Genomic DNA, 20,241 nt, shown 5'->3' with positions numbered 1-20,241 from the left:
CAGTGTTCAACTCGACATGGAGGATTTACAAGAGAACAAGAGTGCCTTAGAACAACAGGTTCGAGCACTCACTTCCGAGTTGGGGGTCATCAAGGCTTCGTTGAATCAGGGGGGAAAAGGAAAGAGAACGCCTTGAGACTTCATTTTCTGAACAATTATCCAGGGCCAGTGAAGAAATCAAGGCATTGAAGGATCTTTTGAACCAAAAAGAAATTTATGCCGGGGAGTTAGTTCAGAATTTGACTAAGGCACAGGAGGATCTTCGTGCCTCTGTGGATAGTATGCATGCTTTGGAGAATTCTCATGCCACCCTTCAATCTTCTTATAATTCTGTATTAGCCGAGAATGAAGGACTCAAGAATGAGGTCGCTGCTTGGGAAAGGGATTATGAAATCCTTGAGGAAAAAACTGATGTTGAGGTGAGTTGGGCCTTCCTAAATTCTCGTCGTGACACCTTACTAGAAATGGGTCAAGAGAACTTCAACCTTGAATCAGAATTAGCCAAGGTGAATGAAACCATCGCACGAACTCAACAAACACAAGATTTTTCATCTCCCGAGGTTGAAGTTCCCTTGGTTGAAACTCCCGTTGCTGAAGCCTCTGTGAATGCTGAAATTGCTTCGGATGTTGTACCTTCTTCAAGCTCAACTGTGCCCCTTGCTGTAAGCCAAGCTGAGATCTCGTCTGTTGATGTTGTTCCAGTTGAGCCTGCTGATGATTCTTCCTCAGTTCTTTCTTCTTAATGAAAAGATTTAAATTTGCTTTAAATTCCCTTTTTTGCAGGTACCAATCTGGAAAACTATGTTTAAGGTTTTTGGTTTCTTGTGATAGTTTTTTTTTTTTTTTTTGTCAAACCCCTGCTTATCAGTTAAGGTTTGATTTTAAAAGTTCAAGTCCCCAAGTCTTGTTTAAGGGGCATTTTTTTTGTATGAACAGTTCGATGACTAAGTTTATACTTAGTCTTTAGTTTTAAAATATTAAGAAGTTTGTCTTTAAACTTCCATCTGTTCTATTCGTGCCTTTTATTTTTAAGGACTTAAAGTATAGTCTGCATTTTTATTCTTTGAAAATGCTTTCATTAACCTCATGACTAAATAACATGAGTTTTATAAAAGAGGTCCCTTTTATATTTTGACACTTAATGAAGAAGACGTCTCAACTTCATAATGGTGTGATTATACGACAAAAGAAATAGGAACACACATGTTTTTTGCAATAACTTCGAGAAAGTATTAATTCTGAACTTTGACAATTTTTGAGTAATACTTTACATGTGCTTGAATTACATCTATAACTTTCTCGTAACTGTTTTTTCTTATAACAGATTTTTTAATAAAAAATAACAAACAAAAGGTTTTTCTTTATAACCCGTTTTAGAACAATAAATGCAAGGTTTTTCTTTACAACCTGCTTTAGTACACAGCTTTTATCCTAATTACAGTAAGGATTTCTTTAGCCTTGGCTCATGACTTTATTTGACTTTTATTACTCTGCACTTGACTTTTTCCCAGGCTTGATTTTTCTTCAATCTTCTCTGCCCTTTTTATATATACTTGTGTATATTATGTAGTCCCCCAAGTATTTAGTGTTGAAGTATGAAGCCTCGAGCACTTGATAGTTTCTCTCATTTGGTCCTTTTCCTGAAAAGGAAATACATACGGGACTCGGAGGTACGATTATAGATGAAGACTGCTTAACCCGTTTAAATTTCTATCAGAATAATTGTAACCCTGGGCCAGGAATTTTAGTTTATTCTATTTTGCCTTACAGGTCGTGACTCATCATTTAGTACGGGTTAGTGTTTTGCCTATCATCTAAAATCGTTAGTAAAATTTTAACAATTCAAAAACAAATATAATTTAACATGGTGATACCTTACCGTGGGTTTTTCCTTAGAAGTAGTATCTCTTCAAATGAACTGCATTCCAATGCAAAGGAAGCACCTTCCCGTCCATTGTTTCCAACTCGTATGCTCCTTTTCCTGCAATATCTCGAACTCTGTAGGGTCCTTCCCAGGTTGGACTTAGTTTACCCCCGTTGGCCGCCTTTGTAGATTGAAAAACTTTTTTAAGCACGAAGTCCCCAGTTTTGAAGTATCGCAGTCGTGCTTTCCTGTTGTAATATCATTCGATCACTTGTTTTTGTGCTGCCATTCTTATTAATGCGGCTTCTCTCTTGCCTTCCAGTAGATCCAAATTGAGCCGCATCTCTTCATCATTAGACTCTTGTGTTGCTTGTGAAAATCTTGTACTCGGTTCTCCTATTTCAACTGGGATTAATGCTTCCGCTCCATAAACTAAAGAGAAAGGAGTTTCACCTGTGCTCGTCTTTTTTGTCGTGCGATATGCCCATAACACTCCGGGTAACACTTCAGGCCAATTACCCTTTGATTTCTCTAAACGTTTCTTCAAATTGTTGATTATGACTTTGTTCGTTGATTCTGCTTGCTCATTGCCTACTGGGTGATAAGGTATAGATATGATTCTCTTAATTTTCTAGCTCTCAAAAAATTCTATGACTTGAGCTCCGATAAATTGAGGGCCATTTTTGCATACAATCTCCTTTGGTACACCAAATCGGCAGATGATATTACGCCAAATGAAGTCTTTGACCTCCTTTTCTCGTACCTGTTTAAACGCTCCTGCCTCTACCCATTTAGTGAAGTAATCAGTAAGTACGAGAAAAAATTTTACCTGTCCTTTTGCTTGTGGTAATGGACCCACGATATCCATTCCCCACTTCATGAATGGCCATGGTGATATGACCGGATGTAACAACTCCGCAGGTCTATGCATGTTGTTACCGTACCTTTGACATTTATCACATATAGCTACAAAACTTTCCGCGTCTTCCTCTATTTTAGGCCAGTAATATCCTGCTCTAATCAAGGTTCTTACCAGTGATCTTCCTCCTGCGTGATTCCCGCAATGCCCCTATGTATTTCCCTCATTACATACTCCGTTTGAGAAGGTCCGAGGCATCTTGCTAATGGACCACCGAACATCTTACGATAAAGATTCCCTTGTTTTATACAATAACGAGCAGCCTTTTTTCGAAGTGCATGCGCTTGCTTCTTGTCATTAGGGACGGTACCATACTGTAAAAAAGCAACAATTTCATTTCTCCAATCCCAAGTTAAATTATTAAAATTTACCTCATTCTTATCTGGATCGAGAACTAAATGAAATAAATGTATAACTGCAGCATTTGCATCTTTTGCTACATCAGTTGCGGATGCGAGATTAGCTAAGGCATTTGCTTCAACATTTTCATCCCTCGATATCTGTATGACCTTCCAAGTTTGGAATTGCTTTATCAGTTCCCGTACCTTTTCCAAGTACTGTTGCATCCTTGCTTCCCTAGCTGTGTAAGTCCCCAGCATTTGATTAACCACGAGCTGCGAGTCACTTTTGATCACTCTTGATTTATACCAAGTTCTCGTGCCAATTCTAGACCTGCAATCACAGCTTCATACTCCGCTTCATTGTTAGTTACGGAATGACATTTAATAGCTTGCCTAATAGTTTCACCTGTAGGTGGTACTAAAATAATTCCTAATCCTGCACCTTTTACGTTAGATGAGTCATCAGTAAATAAGGTCCATGTTCCTGGATTAGTCCCATTAAGTACTTGTACTTCTTTTTCTCCTTCTAGTTGCATCCCTTGGCTAAAGTCAGCGACGAAATCAGCTAATATCTGTGATTTTATTGCTGTTCTAGGTAAGTACGTGATTTCATATTCACTTAGCTCTATGGCCCATTTAGCTAACCTTCCTGACAATTCATGTTTATGCAATATATTACGTAGGGGGTATGCAGTCACTACAACAATGGGATGACATTGAAAATATGGTCTTAACTTCCTAGATGCCATGATTAGAGCAAGTGCTAGTTTTTCCAATTGTGGATACCGTGTCTCTGCATCTAACAACGATTTACTAACATAATAGATAGGAGATTGTTTACCCTGCTCTTCTCGAACCAAAACCGCGCTTACCGCAACTTCTGAAACAGCAAGGTAGATGAAAAGTTTCTCCCCAGCCTTGCGTTTTGCTAGCAAATGTGGATTTGACAAGTATATTTTCAAATCCCTAAGTGCTTGTTGACACTCCTCATCCCATTCAAAATGATCCTGCTTCTTAAGAGCCGAGAAGAATTTAAAACATTTTTCCGATGATTTAGAGATGAACCTTCCCAAAGCTGCGATTCTTCCTGTCAATCTTTGAACCTCTTTCTTGTTGGAAAGTATATCTGGAATTTCTTCAATGGCTTTAATCTGTGCAGGATTCACTTCAATACCACGGTTAGAAACAAGAAAACCTAAAAATTTTCCTGATGCCACACCAAATGCACATTTTTCTGGATTCAACTTCATATTATATTTTCGTAAAATTTTAAACGTGTCAGATAGGTGTGATATATGATCTTCTGAATGTTGGGTCTTAACTAACATATCATCTATATACACTTCCATGGTTTTACCTAAATGTTCTTGAAACATTTGGGTGACCAACCTTTGATACGTTGCACCTGCATTCTTAAGACCAAAGGGCATTACCTTGTAACAGTAAGTCCCTCTGTCTGTTATAAAAGAAGTTTTTTCTTCATCTCCTGGATCCATCTTGATTTGATTATAGCCTGAATATGCATCTAAAAAACTTAATAGCTCATGCCCTGCAGTAGCATCAATTAACTGATCTATGTGCGGTAAAGGAAAGGAATCTTTTGGACAGGCTTTATTAAGGTCTGTGTAATCTACACAGACTCGCCACTTACCGTTCTTCTTAGGAACCACAACAGTATTAGCTAACCAGTTAGGATATTTTACCTCACGAATTGAACCAATTTTTAGCAACTTTTGAACTTCCTCTTGAATCACCTTATTTTTGAAAGTTCCTTGCTTTCTTTCTTTTGCTTGACGGGAGGATATGATGGATCTTCATTCAACTTATGAGTCATGACTTCCGGTGGTATCCCTGTCATGTCAGAATGGGACCAAGCAAAACAGTCCGCATTAGCTTTTAAAAATTCAATCAATTTACGTTTTACCTCCGGGCTAAGATTAGCTCCTATGTACACTTTTCTCTCGGGCCAATGTATAAATAACACCACGGCCTCTAGCTCTTCTATCGTTGTTTCGAAGTTCTCATTCTTCTCCGGTTCTTGAATGGTATCAGGTCTTGAATCCAGATCTGTTTGCTTTTGCTCAGGTGAGGTTGACTCCGTGTTACCCTCACCTAAATTCTGTAATTGCTATTTGTCTTCACCTTTAACAGTTGAATCTGCAACGGAATTGATGCTTCTAGATGTTTGTTGATCGCCTCTGATTTGGCATATTCCCCATGGAGATGGGAATTTAATAACTTGATGTAAAGTTGAAGGAACAGCTTCCATGTCATGAATCCATGGTCTCCCAAGAATCATATTGTAAGCCATTTCCATATCTACCACTTGAAATTTGGTATCTTTAACGACGCCTTCTGCGAATGTAGTAAGTATTGCTTCTCCTTTCGTTACAACACTAGAATTGTCAAATCCCGACAAAGTATGTGCTTTTGGAATCAATATATCCTCCTTGCATCTCGCGCAATACTCGTATTAAAATAATATTTACAGAACTACCTGGATCAACCAAAACTCGTTTCACGTTAGTGTCATGTACAAGTAAAGATGTTACCAGCGCGTCGTTATGCGGAGTTAAGAGTCCCTCGGCGTCTGCGTCATTGAATTTAATATTCTCCTCTTCCAGTACATGTCGAGGCCGCTTCCCGTGGGTAATTGTTACTTTTGAAACCTTTTTATATGATACATCGTTGATCTCTTCACCCCCTCTTATAACGTTGATAGTTCTCTTGGGTGAAGGTGGTTTTGGAGGCTCCTGCTTGTTCTTCATGTATGCTTGTTTACCTTTTTCACTGAATAACTCAGTGAGATACCCCTGTTTTAGCAAATGATCAATTTCACCTTGTAGAAACCTACAATCTGCTGTTTTATGCCCGTGATCGTTATGAAATTCGCACCAATGATCAGGGTTTCGTCTGTTTGGATTCGATCGCATTTCCTTTGGCCATCGTACCTTATCTCCCATGCTTCTTAAAACAGCCACGAGTTCAGAGGTACTTACGTTGAAGTTGTAACCATCGAACCTTGCCTTTAGACTTCCATCATCGTCTCGTGACATCCGCTGTGTTCCGATCATTCCCGAACCTCGATGAGGAGCCTGATTCCTTGTTTCTAGGTTTGTGATCGTACCTTTGATTATCTTGCCTTGATCGTGAGTCTTTCCCGCAGGTCCCATGTATGGCTCTTACCTGTTTTTACCGGATCTCTTTTCATTTTCCACACGCCTTGAGCTTACCTTTTCTTCTGTTTTATGTCGTAAAATAATGTCTTCTTCAATACTCATCTTTGTACTGTATCTGTTGTAGACATCATTCCACGTTGTTGCTGGGAATTCTCGAAGGCTTTCCTTGAGTCGCCTCGTGGCTTCTGAACTCTTCTCATTCAAATTGCTGGTGAAGGCTATGGCTGCCCAATTGTCGGGTACTCGTGGCAATGTCATTCTTTCCCGTTTAAATCTATCTACGAATTCTCTGAGCAGCTCTGAGTCTCCTTGCTTGATTTTGAAGATGTCTTCCATTTTTTTTTCAACTTTTTGAGCTCCCGGATGTGCTTTGATAAATAAATCTGCAAGCTCAGCAAAAGAATTTATAGAATTTTCAGGTAAGAGAGAATACCATGTTAGTGCCCCTTTAGTGAGTGTTTCAACGAATTTTTTGACCAAGACTGATTCAATCTCCTTCTTAGTCAAATCATTGCCCTTGACTCCTGTTGTAAATGCATTAACATGATCTCGTAGGTCTGTTGTCCCATCATACTTTGGAATATCGGGCATCTTGAACTTCTTTGGAATTGGGAGAGGGGCGGCACTTGGCTTCCATGGCTGTTGAGAATATTTATCTATATCTACTCCCTTGATCACGGGCGGTACTCCAGGTATTTGCTCTATGCGTTCATTTTGCTCCTTAAGCTGTTTCTGCAAGGTTAGCACTAGATTTTGCAAATCAGAATTAATTGGATTACCTGGGTCTCCCTCCTGTGTTTCACTGGGGGTTCCACCGCTGCCTGAATTAACCAGTCCAGAACGAGGGTTCTCCAAAGTATTGTTATTTGGAGTAGGTGTGGGTGGAGCAGCAGGTAATTGACTAACAAAAGCTTGTAAAGCTTTGTTGACCTGAGTAGCGATAAGTTTTTGTAAGGCATCATCCATAGCTTCAGCATTTTCAAATTGACCTCGTTCTTCTGTGTGAGATCCTTCAGGAGTGGCTTCACGAGATTGTCGTGGTGAGTCTCGTGGTGTTTGATCATCTTGCAGATCTCCCTGATTTTGCTAATTGATTGGGTTTCTTTGATATTGTCATTGTGTTCGACATGTTGACTTCACNTTTGCAGCCACTAATTCAGAAATTAACCATGAAATTGGCCCAAATAACAAATACCCATAGTCAAATTAGCCCTAAAATACAAGACCCATCAATTACCCACACTAGGCTTGAGCCACAATCCTAGATTATTTGTCTAGCTACTCATAATTAAAGAAGAAAAATAAGAAATAAATGAAGATAAACTCATATTAATTAATCACTAAGTTAAACACAAAGATTCAATGATTAAAAGTAACTAAAATTGCCCAAAATAGCTGAAAATATCGAAACCACGAGCGCAGCTCTTAACTGAGTCTATCTGCTTGACCTAAAAATGGAAAAGAAGCTATTTATACTATGTTGACAATTTTTGACAAAAATACCCCTGCGGGGTTAGTGCGGACCGCACAAAATGGACCGCGGTCCTCACTAGGACTTTGGACTTAAAAATCTGCTCTCTGAACCTTGGCATCGCGGACCGCAGAGAATGGACTGCGGACACGGAGGCTTCTAGTGTGGTCCGCATTGGCTTGACATCCTGAAATTGCAGCTCTCTGATTCTCCTCACTGTGGACCGCAGAGAATGGATTGTGGCCGCGTTGATCTCAGTACGGACCACACAAAATGGTAGTGCGGCCGCACTGCCTCTTTGCCTGGAAATCAGCTCTCTGAATCTCCCAGTGCGGACCGCACAGAATGTAGTACGGTCGCATTGGCCTTGTTTTGCCTGAGCTATGTCTACTTGTGCAAGTTTCACTCCTTTTGAGCTGATTTTTGACATCTTGTCACTTTGTTGATCAAACCTGCAATCAAGCACAACTTGTGAGCCTTTTGGGACTATTTTGTATGAATTTCTAATCAAAGCATAAGCAAGAAGGAGTATAAAATGCGTCAAAATCCCTTGTTATTAGAGATGTATGTACTTATCTACGAGAGGCTATATAACTGTTAGGAAAGTTCCACTTCATTTGATTTCCTTTTCGTGCAAGATTTTTGATATCACAATCCTAAACTTTTGTCTTCTATTCTCTCACAGATGGTGAGAACACGTGCTACTCGAGATGATCAGGCACCCGCACCCCCTACTGGAGCCGTCAGAGGCCGGGGCCGGGGTAGAGGCTGAGGATGCGCTCGTGGTGCAGCTAGAGCACCCGCGCGAGCTACCACCGAGGTGCCATTAGCAGTTCTAGTCGGTGTCCGGACACCTGATACGTCTCCTACTACTACTCCAGCACTCTAGGAGGCTCTGACGCAGTTTATGACTATGTACACCACTCTAGCTCAGGTAGGGTTGCTTCCCCTTGCTGCAGCTACATCCTAAGCCGGGGGAGGAGCATAGACTCTCGCTGCCCGCACTCCTGAGCAACGAGTGTATGTTGATCAGGTCCCAGAGGTCATTCCTATACAGCCGGTATCCCAACTCAGCCCGAGGAAAGGGCAGTAGCTTTAGAGGAGGAGTAGAAGAGGCTTGAGAGGTTCAAGAAGTATCAGCCTCCTACATTTAACGGGCTAGCCTCAGATGATGCCCTTGGATTTCTTGAGGAGTGCTACCGTATCCTCCGTACCATGGGTATATCAGGATCGAGAGGGGTTTCTTTCACTACCTTCCAGCTTCTAGGAGCCGCCTATCAGTGGTGGCGTGCTTATGAGTTAGACAGTTCGGATGAGGCAGCTTCCCTGACTTAGGCTCAGTTTTCAGATATGTTCACGAGGGAGTATGTCCCCCAGAGTCTCAGGGACGCTTGGCGCGCAGAGTTTGAGCAGTAACGCTAGGGTACTATGACTGTCTCGGAGTATGTTGTCCGTTTCACCGACTTGGCTAGACATGCACCAGCCTTGGTTTCTACGGTTCGCGAGAAGGTTCGAGGGTATGCATGCCAGGGATAGAGAGGAGAGGGAGGCCAAGAAGTCTCGAGAGTCAGGCCATTATTCTGGTGCCCATGCCCCAGCTGCAGGTCGTCATGGTAGGGGTTATATGAGTCGCCCTGTTCATTCAGCTCTCCCAGCAGCCAGTGGTATTCCAGCTCCTCCCAGACCTCAGGAGCCTTATTATACGCCATCAGTATCTAGTGCGCCTCCTGCGCGGGGTGCTTCCAGTAGTCAGTCCAGCAGACTTGGCCCGAGCCAGTCATAGCCAGCACGTCCTCCTAGAGCTTGTTTTGAGTGTGGTGACACACACCATATGGTGAGGGATTTCCCCAGACTTAGGAGGGGTGCACCTCCACAGACTTCTCAGCCACAGCATTCCCCACAGAGTTCTCAGGCTATGATCACAGCACCAATTGCTACCCCACCTGCTCAGCCAGCTAGAGGTGGAGGTCGGGGAGGTAGAGGTCACCCTCGAGGGGGAGGCCAGGCCAGATACTATGCCCTCCCTGCCCGTACTTAGGCTGTCGCCTCCGATTCTGTCATCACAGGTACTATCCTGGTCTGTCATAGAGATGCATCGGTTCTATTCGATCCAAGCTCCACTTATTCTTATGTGTCCTCTTATTTTGCCCCGTATTTGGGTGTATCTCGGGATTCTTTGAGTTCCCTTGTTTATGTTTCTACTCCTGTTGGAGGTTCTCTTGTTGTGGACCGCATTTATCGGTCGTGTTTGATTTCTCTTAGTGGTTTTGAGACTAGAGCCAATTTGTTATTGCTCAGCATGGTAGACTTTGATGTTATTCTGGGCATGGACTAGTTGTCGCCCCATTATGCTATTCTTGATTGTCATGCCAAAACCGTGAAGCTAGCTATGCCAAGTGTACCGCGTGTTGAGTGGAGGGGCACCTTAGATCATACTTCCAGTAGAGTTATTTCATTCCTTAAGGCTCAGCGTATGGTTGAGAAGGGGTGTGACGCGTATCTAGCTTATGTGAGAGATGGCAGTATTGATACCCCTGCAGTTGATTCAGTCCAGTGGTACGGGATTTCCCTGATGTGTTTTCAGCTGACCTTCCGGGCATGCCGCCCGATAGAGATATTGATTTTGGCATTGATTTGTTGTCGGGCACTCAGCCCATTTCTATTCCTCCGTACCGTATGGCTCCTCCTGAGTTGAAGGAGTTGAAGGAGCAGTTACAGGAATTGCTTGATAAGGGTTTCATTCGGCCCAGTGTATCACCTTGGGGTGCTCCTGTCTTATTTGTAAAGAAGAAGGATGGTTCTATGCGTATGTGTATTGATTATCGCTAGTTGAACAAGGTTACAGTGAAGAATCGTTATCCTTTGCCTCGTATTGATGACCTGTTTGATCTGTTACAGGGTGCTTGTATGTTTTCTAAGATTGACTTGCATTCAGGCTATCATCAGTTGAAGATTCGGGAGCCAGATATCCCGAAGACTACCTTCAGGACTCGGTATGGTCATTACGAGTTCCTTGTTATGTCATTTGGGCTGACTAATGCCCCAGCAGCCTTCATGCATCTGATGCACAGTGTATTCCGGCCATATCTTGACTCATTCGTTATTATCTTTATTGATGACATTCTGGTATATTCCCGGAGTCGGGAAGATCATGAGCAACACCTGAGGATAGTGCTCCAGACTTTGAGAGAGAAGAAACTAAATGCTAAGTTCTCGAAATGTGAGTTTTGGTTAGATTCCGTGGAATTCCTGGGTCACGTGGTATCTAGTGAAGGGATACGGATGGATCCAAAGAAAGTGGAAGCAGTGCAGAGTTGGCCTAGACCATCCTCAGCTACAGAGGTCCACAGTTTTCTGGGCTTGGCAGGTTATTATCGTCGATTTGTTCAGGGGTTTTCATCTATTGCAGCACCTATGACCAGACTGACCCAGAAGGGTGCTCCGTTCCAGTGGACGGAAGAGTGTGAGGAGAGCTTTTAGAAGCTCAAGACAGCTTTGACTACAACCCCAGTTTTGATATTGCCTACCGGTTCGGGGTCTTATACTGTCTATTGTGATGCCTCGAGGGCTGGCCTTGGAGCGGTATTGATGTAGGATGGTAGGGTGATTGCCTACGCGTCCAGACAGTTGAAGGTACATGAGAAGAACTATCGTGTCCATGATCTCGAGTTAGCTGCTATTGTTCACGCCTTGAAGATCTGGCGTCATTATTTGTACGGTGTGCCTTGTGAGATTTATACTGATCACCGGAGTTTGCAGCATCTGTTCAAGCAGAAGGACCTTAATTTGCGCCATAGGAGGTGGCTAGAGCTGCTGAAGGACTATGATATCACTATTTTGTATCACCCAGGCAAGGCCAATGTGGTGGCCGATGCTTTGAGCCGCCAGGCAGAGAGTTTGGAGAGTTTAGCTTATCTACCAGCAGCAGAGAGGCCCATGGCGATGGATGTTCAGGCCTTAGCCAGCCAGTTTGTATGATTGGATCTTTCGGAGCCCAGTCGGGTTCTAGATTGTGTGGTCTCTCGGTCTTCCTTGTTTGATTGTATCCGGGAGCGTCAGTTTGATGACCCTTATTTGCTTGTCCTCAAGGACAAGGTTTTTCATGGCGATGCCAGAGATGTGACCATTGGTGATGACGAGGTATTGAGGATGCAGGGTCGAGTTTGTGTACCCAATGTTGATGGGCTTCGAGAGTTGATTCTAGAGGAGGCCCACAGTTCGCAGTACTCCATCCATCCAGGTGCCGCGAAGATGTACCAGGATTTGAGACAGCACTATTGGTGGAGGCGGATGAAGAAAGATATAGTTGGGTTTGTAGCTCGGAGCCTCAATTGTCAGCAGGTGAAGTATGAGCACCAGAGACCGGGTGGATTGCTTCAGCAGATAGAGATTCCGGAGTGGAAGTGGGAGCGGATCACCATGGACTTCGTAGTTGGGCTCCCACGGACTTCGAGGAAGTTCGATGCCATTTGGGTGATTGTGGATCAGCTGACCAAGTCCACGCATTTCATTCCTGTGAGTACTACCTATTTTTTGGAGCGGTTGGCGAAGATTTATATCCGGGAGATTGTCTGTCTGCATGGTATTCCAGTTTCCATCATTTCAGATAGAGGTACTCAGTTCACATCACGGTTCTGGAGAGCCGTACAGCATGAGTTAGGTACTCGGGTGGAGTTGAGCACATCATTTCACCCTCAGACGGACGGACAGTCCGAGGGCACTATTCAGATTCTTGAGGATATGCTCCGTGCGAGTGTGATTGAGTTTGGAGTGTCTTGGGATCAGTTCTTGCCATTGGCAGAGTTTGCCTACAACAACAGCTATCAGTCAGCATTCAGATGGCGCCGTATGAGGCTTTATATGGTAGGCAGTGCTGATCCCCGGTGGATTGGTTTGAGCTGGGTGGTGCGAGATTATTGGGAACAAACTTGGTACAGGATGCTTTGGAGAAGGTTAAGGTGATTCAGGATAGACTTCGTACCGCCCAGTCCCGACAGAAGAGTTACGCGGAACGGAAGGTTCGTGATGTTTCCTACATGGTTGGAGAGCGGGTTCTGCTTTGGGTTTCGCCTATGAAGGGCGTCATGAGATTTGGGAAGAAAGGGAAGTTGAGTCCGAGGTTTATTGGCCCTTTTAAGATATTGAGGCGTGTTGGGGAGGTTGCTTATGAGCTTGCCTTACCTCCCAGCTTGGCAAGAGTTCATCCGGTATTTCATGTTTCGATGCTCCGGAGGTAGCACGGTGATCCGTCGCACGTGTTGGATTTCAGTTCTGTCCAGTTGGACAAGGATCTATCTTATGTTGAGGAGCCAGTGGCGATATTGGACAGGCAGATTCAAAAGCTGAGGTCAAAGAACATTGCATCAGTGAAGGTTAAGTGGCGGGGTCAGCCGATCGAGGAGGCGACCTGGGAGACCGAGCAGGATATGCGCAGCCGTTACCATTATCTTTTCACTAATTCAAGTATGTCTCTATGCTCGTTCGAGGAAGAACGAATGTTTAAGTGTGGGAGGATGTAACGACCCGGCCGGTCGTTTTAAGAATTTACGCCCCGATCCCCTATTAACTGCATTCCCCGTGTTTATTTCTGCTATTGTGAGTTGTCGAGAGGATTTATTTGGAGTGTCGGAGAGTTTTGGGACACTTAGTCCCTAAATGAGAGTTTAAGCTTTAGAATTTGGACCGTAGTCGGAGCAGTGTGAAGACGGCCTCAGAATGGAATTCCGTTAGCTCCGTTGGGTTGATTTCGGGTTGAGGAGCGGGTTCGGATTGTATTTTCGAGGTTCGTAGCTTAATTAGTCTTGAAATGCTAAAAGTGGAATTTTTGAAGTTTCCGGATCGATAGTGAGATTTTGATATAGGGGTCGTAATGGAATTCCAGAAGTTGGAGTAGGTCCGTTGTGTCATTTGTGACGTGTGTGCAAAATTTCAGGTCATTTGGACGAGGTTTGATAGACTTTTTGATCAAAAGCGTAATTCAGAAGTTTTTGGAATTCTTAGGCTTGAATTCGATGATGATTAGATGTTTCGATGTTGTTTTAGGTGTTTTAAGGATTGGTATTAGTTTGGATAGTGGTATATGACTTGTGCGTGTTGTTGGTTGAGGTCCCGGGGGGCTCGGGATGATTTCGGATGGTTAACGGAAGAGTTATGAATTTGGTTCGGCAGCTGAAGTTTTCCATTTGCTGTCATAACCGCACCTGCGGCTAGGGAACCGCAGGTGCGGACTGCAGAAGCAAGCATGGAGCCGCAGATGCGGCCAAGAGGGAATCAGCTGGAAGCGCCGAAGCGGTTAAGGGAGCGCACATGCGATAGCGCAGGTGCGGAGATTTTAGCGCAGATACGGAAATGGCCGTTAAGTGAAAATCTGCAGGTGCGGTAGTTTGGCCGTAGAAGCGGGCCCACAGAAGCATTAATTGGACCGCAGATGCGGTTTTGCTGGGTCAGAACATATATATTTTGCCCTTCACGAATTTTAGCTATTTTTCACCTCTTTTCAAACGGGAAGAAGCTTTGGGGAGCATTTTCAAGGGGGATTTTCAGGGGGATTCATTAAGGTAAGGTCTTTGGTTCCAAAAACTCGTTCCTATGGTGTTATTTCATTGATTAGACTTGAAATTTATGGAAATTGTGGGTAAATATTGAAGAAACTAGGGCTTGGTTAATTGGAGAGTTTGAGTGGTGATTTGAGGGAACATATGAGGTCCGATTTTGGTACTCTTGGTATGGATGAACTCGTGAGAGCGTGAGGATTTCGAATTTGTAAATTTTACCCAATTCCGAGATGTGTACCCGTAGGGCATTTTGGTCATTTTACCTAATTTCGCGTATTAGCTTAGAATTTATTTGTAGAACAGATACTTGAAGTATTATTTACATTATGCAATTGAATTGGATAGATTTGGACCATTTGGAGTCAAATACTCGTGGCAAAAACGTGGTTTCGGGTTGATTTTGAGCCGGTTAGAGGTAAGTGGCTTGTCTAACCTTGTGGGGGGGAAACTCCCCTTAGGATTTGGTATTATTGATGTTTGAAATGCCTTGTACGTGAGGTGACGAGTGCGTACTTGTGCTAATTGTTGAAAAATCCGGTTTTCATTAAGTACTTAGAATTGTGTTTCCTTTCCTGTTTATACTACTTGCAATTTAAGCCTGTTGTTAGCTTAGGGAAGCATGTCTAATTGATTTAATTGCTTATTTGTTCTACTGCCTTATTTGAGTTATGTGCAGCATGCTAGGTTAGATATACCTGTTTTACCTTGGTGTGAAATTTTATTGAATTGAGTATTCTTCTTGTTGCTGTTGTGTATTTACTTTGGGACTACGGGACGGTATCCCGGGAGATCCCCCTGTATGTTTACTTTGGGACTACGGATTTGTATTCCGGGAGATTCCCCTGCACTTTTATATTGGAACTGCGGGATTTCACCCGGTAGATTCCCCCAGTACTGAGTATTTATATTTGGGACTACGGATCGGGATTCCGGTAGATCCCCGCGCACTATGAGTTGGACTATGGGACGGTATCCCGGGAGATCCACTGGATATTTATATTTGGGACTACAGGACGGTATCCTGGGAGATCCCCGGTTGTTATCTCTGTGTGAGCTGTATTCCTTTCTGTGATTATTTGTCTCTGTTATAGTTGTTGTTGTTATTTCTATCCCGCGTTACTTCTTACTGTTGCACTTACCTATACTGCTATTTTACACTGTTATATCTTGTATTTCCTTTAGCCTCAGTAGGGCCCTGACCTTCCTCGTCACTACCCGATCGAGGTTAGGCTTGGCACTTACTGAGTACCGTTGTGGTGTACTCATGCCCTTCCTGCGCATGTTTTTCATGTGCAGATCCAGGTTCTTCCACTCAGACTTATCACGCTTGAGGCGAGGCGTTTTGTAGAGACTCCCAGGTATATCTGCCACGTCCGCAGACCAAAGAGTCCCTTTCTATTTTCAGTACTAGTACACCCCTTTCTGTATTTTTCCTTGTTGGTAGACATTCTGAAGTTAGAGCTTATTATGTAATCTTTTTGCTTGTGATTCATGGGATTCCGAGTTTTGGAATTGTTCAGTTGTTGAGATCTTGTGTTGGTATATGCCGACCGGCATCTTAAACACTTCTATAGTTGTTTATCTTCAGTTTTTATTTGTTTTTCCGCATTTAGTTCCTTTTTCCGCAAATTGTTAGGCTTACCTAGTCGTGGAGACTAGGTGCCGTCACGACAGTTCACGGAGGGCGAACTTGGGTCGTGATAGCCACCGCCACTGTCCGAGCATATCTACAAAGTATTTATTGCTTCTTTAATAACTATCACGACCCAAATTCCATTATAGGTCGTGATGGCACCCAACACCGTTGTTAGGCAAGCCAACCCTAATCAACTAGTGAGTTCTCATTCTTTTAAATAATCATTCTCGACCATTTACTTAAGTTAAATTCAAAACAATTGATAATTAACAAAATATAAGGAGACTGAATCGGGAAAGACTAAAGGGATCATAGCAATATGAATACAACCCAAAAATAAAGTCTACTAGTGTGTGTGCCAGGAACTAGTGTCACAAGTACTAGGGCAACTAGTAGAATATACAAAAAAATACAACTAAACCTACTGCCTCTGGAATAGAATAGACAGTAATAACAAAAGGAGAGACTCCGACATGCTGTTGAACGGCTCAGAAGGGGCAGCTCACCGTGGAATCTCGGTCAAGTATGCGCGCCGGACTGGTAGCTAGATGCACCTGCCTCAGATCTTGTACATTTAAGTACAGAAGCATAGTATGAGTACATAAACAATATGTACCCAGTAAGTATCCAGTCTAACCTCGAAGAAGTAGTGACGAGGGGTCGACTTGACACTTACTAGGGTCAATAATAATATAATTTAAGCGTTACGTTAAGCATGGATATCATGAATAATTAACAGTTACTAACAGGGAGTGACAGGTTCTTTCATAAATAATATTTCAGTTTCTGACATTTCAGTTAACAGTCTATATTCCAAGGCATTTAAAGTAGTTCAAACCACAGAAGGTACCAAGTAAATAGCATGCACATATAATGCCGAGGTCGTACGGCCCGATCCAATAATAGTAAAGTGTGCACTGCTGGAGGGTCGAACGGCGCGAACCATAGATGCATCTATTACCCCGCTCGCGAACCATACAAGCGACGCGGTCAAACACAAATAAACACATCAAACAGTCAACCAAAAATTCATCAAGAAGGCAATTACTCAAAGTAAGGTTAACCTCTCTTTAACGGTCAAGAAAATTAGTGTTTAACCTTTTAGAAATTCATTTACCAAGTTCGATATGATTTACGCAATTTAAATTGACACAAAGTTACAAATACGGCAAGTAAAGCATGCTTTTGGGTCCTAGACTACCCGGACTTAAGCATAATAGTAGCTGCGCACGGACTCTCATCACCTCGTGCGTATGTAGCCCCCGCAATTAGTGGCACATATTCAATTATTTCTCCTATGGGGATAATTCCCTCTTACAAGGTTAGAAAGGAGACTTACCTTGCCCAAAGCTTACTTTCAAATTCAAGAATGCACTCAAACACTCAAATCGGAGCCGAACGATCCAAAACTATTCAAATGGGGTAAGAAGTAGTCAATACATGCTCAAGAGTTCATATTCTAACTATTAAATTAATCCCTAAATGCAAGGTTCCTAAAATTCATCCCCGGGACCACATGCCCGGATTCCGGAAATTTTTGAAGAAAATTGTTACCCATAACCTAAGTATCATGAATATATGATTTTTAATTCATTCCATAACGAATTTCGTGGTTAAATCCTGTTTTTATCTAACCCTAGGTTTTACTTTAAACCCATAATTTCCACTAATTTACATGGTGTTATACCCTAAACTATGTATTAAACTCACATTAAGTAGAAATAACTTACCTCACAATGCTAGGATGAAATCTCCCCTTTTGAAGCTCCCAAATCACCCAAGAATGGAGTAAAATGTGTCAAAAATGACACACTTCCGTATTAGATGAAGTCCAATGCCTTCAACGATTTCCGCACCTGTGGTTAGGGGACTGCATCTGCGATCTCGCTTCTAAGTGAGATTCCCCGCTTCTGCGGTATTGGGCCGGGCCAGCTGGGGCCGCATCTGCGGTCTTGAGACCGCTTCTGCGCAAGAGGAGCCGCATCTGCGGAACCTCGGCTCCTCCCCTTGAGCCGCATCTGCGATGGGTAAGCCGCTTCTGCGGTCTCGCACCTGCGGCTGGACAACCGCAGGTGCGGTTATGACAGGACTGGAGCTTCAGCTCCTTCTCAAATTTCCAACTTAGCTTGAGCCTCGTTCGATTGACGCTAGGGGCCCCCGAGGCCCCGCCCGAACATACCGAAAAGTTTGGAATCATAAAATGGACTCGCTCGAACCCTTAGAACGCCCGAAACAACGCTAAATCTAAGAATCACATCCTAAAACCAATTGAATCAAACTTATGAACTTCAAGTTTTTCAATCTACTTCCAATGTGCCGAAACGTACTTATACTACTCGGATAGACACCAAATTTTGCGTGCAAGTTTTAAATAACAATACAGAACTGTTTTCAGTCTCGAAATTCTATCGGACTTCGATATTACAAAAACCCGCTCCAAACCCAATTTAAAGAACTTCAAAATCCTTAAGGAATCAACTTTCACTATTAGGCGCCAAAACGCTCCCGGGTCATCCAAAACCCGATCCGGACATATGCTCAAGTCCGAAATCATCATACAAACATATTGGAACCTTCAAATCATGATTCCGAGTTCGTTTACTCAAAATATTGACCGAAGTTAAACTTGGCCTTTTAAGCCAACCTTAAGGAACCAAGTGTTCCGATTTCAACTCAAACTCTTCCAAATCCCGAACCAACCATCCCCGCAAGTCATAAATCAGTAAAAGAAAGTACAGGAATTCTTATTTAGGGGAACGAGGTTCTAGAAATTAAAACGAACAGTCGGGTCGTTACAATAAATCCATCTAGGGATATTATTATTAGCTAAGATTAACGCTTATTTATATAAATTTAATTATTTGAACCAAGACCTATATTTTTTTTGTCAAACAGATGTGATTAAATTTTATCTTTATTCAAAGCTAATAATGTATAATTTAAATAAATTACTAAGAAATAATATAACCACAAAATATTAGAAAAGAAAACTAGATACATGGTGTTATACAAACATTGTTTTCATAAACAACACGATAAAGTTAGCAGCGGTGCTCGATGGTGATAGTCGATGATTATAGTAGTAAGGTGCCAACTTGGGTCGCTAAGCGTGATATATGGAGAATATTAATGATGGTGATTACATTAGAGGTGGTTGGCAATGTAATAATAGATGATGGGTGCAGAGGCGGATCTAGAATTTCTAGTATATTGGTGCACTATTAAAAAAAGGAGACAAAAATGTATCTAGTGAAAATTGTCTTTATGCCTCTTGGTAAATAACTCAACACTCAATCAAGTGCGCATTCAACTTTCTTGGAGCATGGGTGCCAACGGTTAATATTACAGCCATTTTAGAAAATATATACATAAAATATATAATTTTACGAAGAGATCATGGGTTCACGTGCCCTATAATTATACATATAAATCCACCCCTGGATGGGTGGAAAAGGTGATTGTTGGTGATGATGTTTACACGTGATGGTTGTGTGCAATGGCGAAGCCAGAAATTTTCTCAAGGGTATTCAAACTTGAAAGAAGTAAAAAAAATTCTCGACAAAGGGCAATATATATTATGTACTTCGAAAACCTAATATTTTACCTATATACGCAATGTAATTTTTCGACAAAGAGTGATCAATTGACCACCTTTACCAAAGTGTAGCTTCACCCCTGGTTGTGTGATGAAACTTGGTGGTGGAGTGGTTGGTGATTAGCAGGAAATGGTTAACATTGTATAGATAGCTAATGAGGGCAGATTATGGAGGTGGCAAGTGATAAAGACGACTGGTGGTGGTAGTTGTCACGACCCAAAATTTATGAAAGGCCGTGATGGCGCGGGACACCCCGGTCAGGAAAGCCAACATTAAATAGTTGATTAAACTCTCACTTTAATATTTAGGAACTACAAATTCCCTTTACCGAATAAATAAAAGTGTTTACAACTTTCAATACTAAATATCCTATAATAACCGTAGAACATAGTGTCACAAGTGCATGAGCAATCACTAGGAGAATCAAATGAAATACAATAGTTGTCCGGAATGCAAATTTGGAAAAAAAGTAAATACAGTACCCTGAAAGAGACTCTGTTGGCTGCGGGTCGTCTCGAGAGATGCAGCTCACCTAAGTCTCCGTATCAACCATGCTGTTACGCCCACTAGGCCACTAGGCATACATGTGCCTGTGCAACAAAAATACACAGCAAGTGTAGTATGAGTACGAAAATAACGTGTACCCGGTAAGTCCAATCTAACCTCGAAGAAATAGTGACG

The 20,241-nt window shown here is 42.5% G+C and overlaps 1 pseudogene; it reads left to right on the top strand.

Moving 5' to 3' along the window:
• LOC109224491 overlaps positions 1 to 14,089 on the top strand; it is a 170,512-nt pseudogene extending 156,423 nt beyond the window's left edge.

The sequence above is a fragment of the Nicotiana attenuata genome, chromosome 3 (assembly GCF_001879085.1).
Source record: "Nicotiana attenuata strain UT chromosome 3, NIATTr2, whole genome shotgun sequence".
Taxonomy (NCBI): Eukaryota; Viridiplantae; Streptophyta; class Magnoliopsida; order Solanales; family Solanaceae; genus Nicotiana; species Nicotiana attenuata.
Note: the sequence above shows the minus strand (reverse complement) of the source record. Positions and strands in the feature narration are given on the sequence as shown.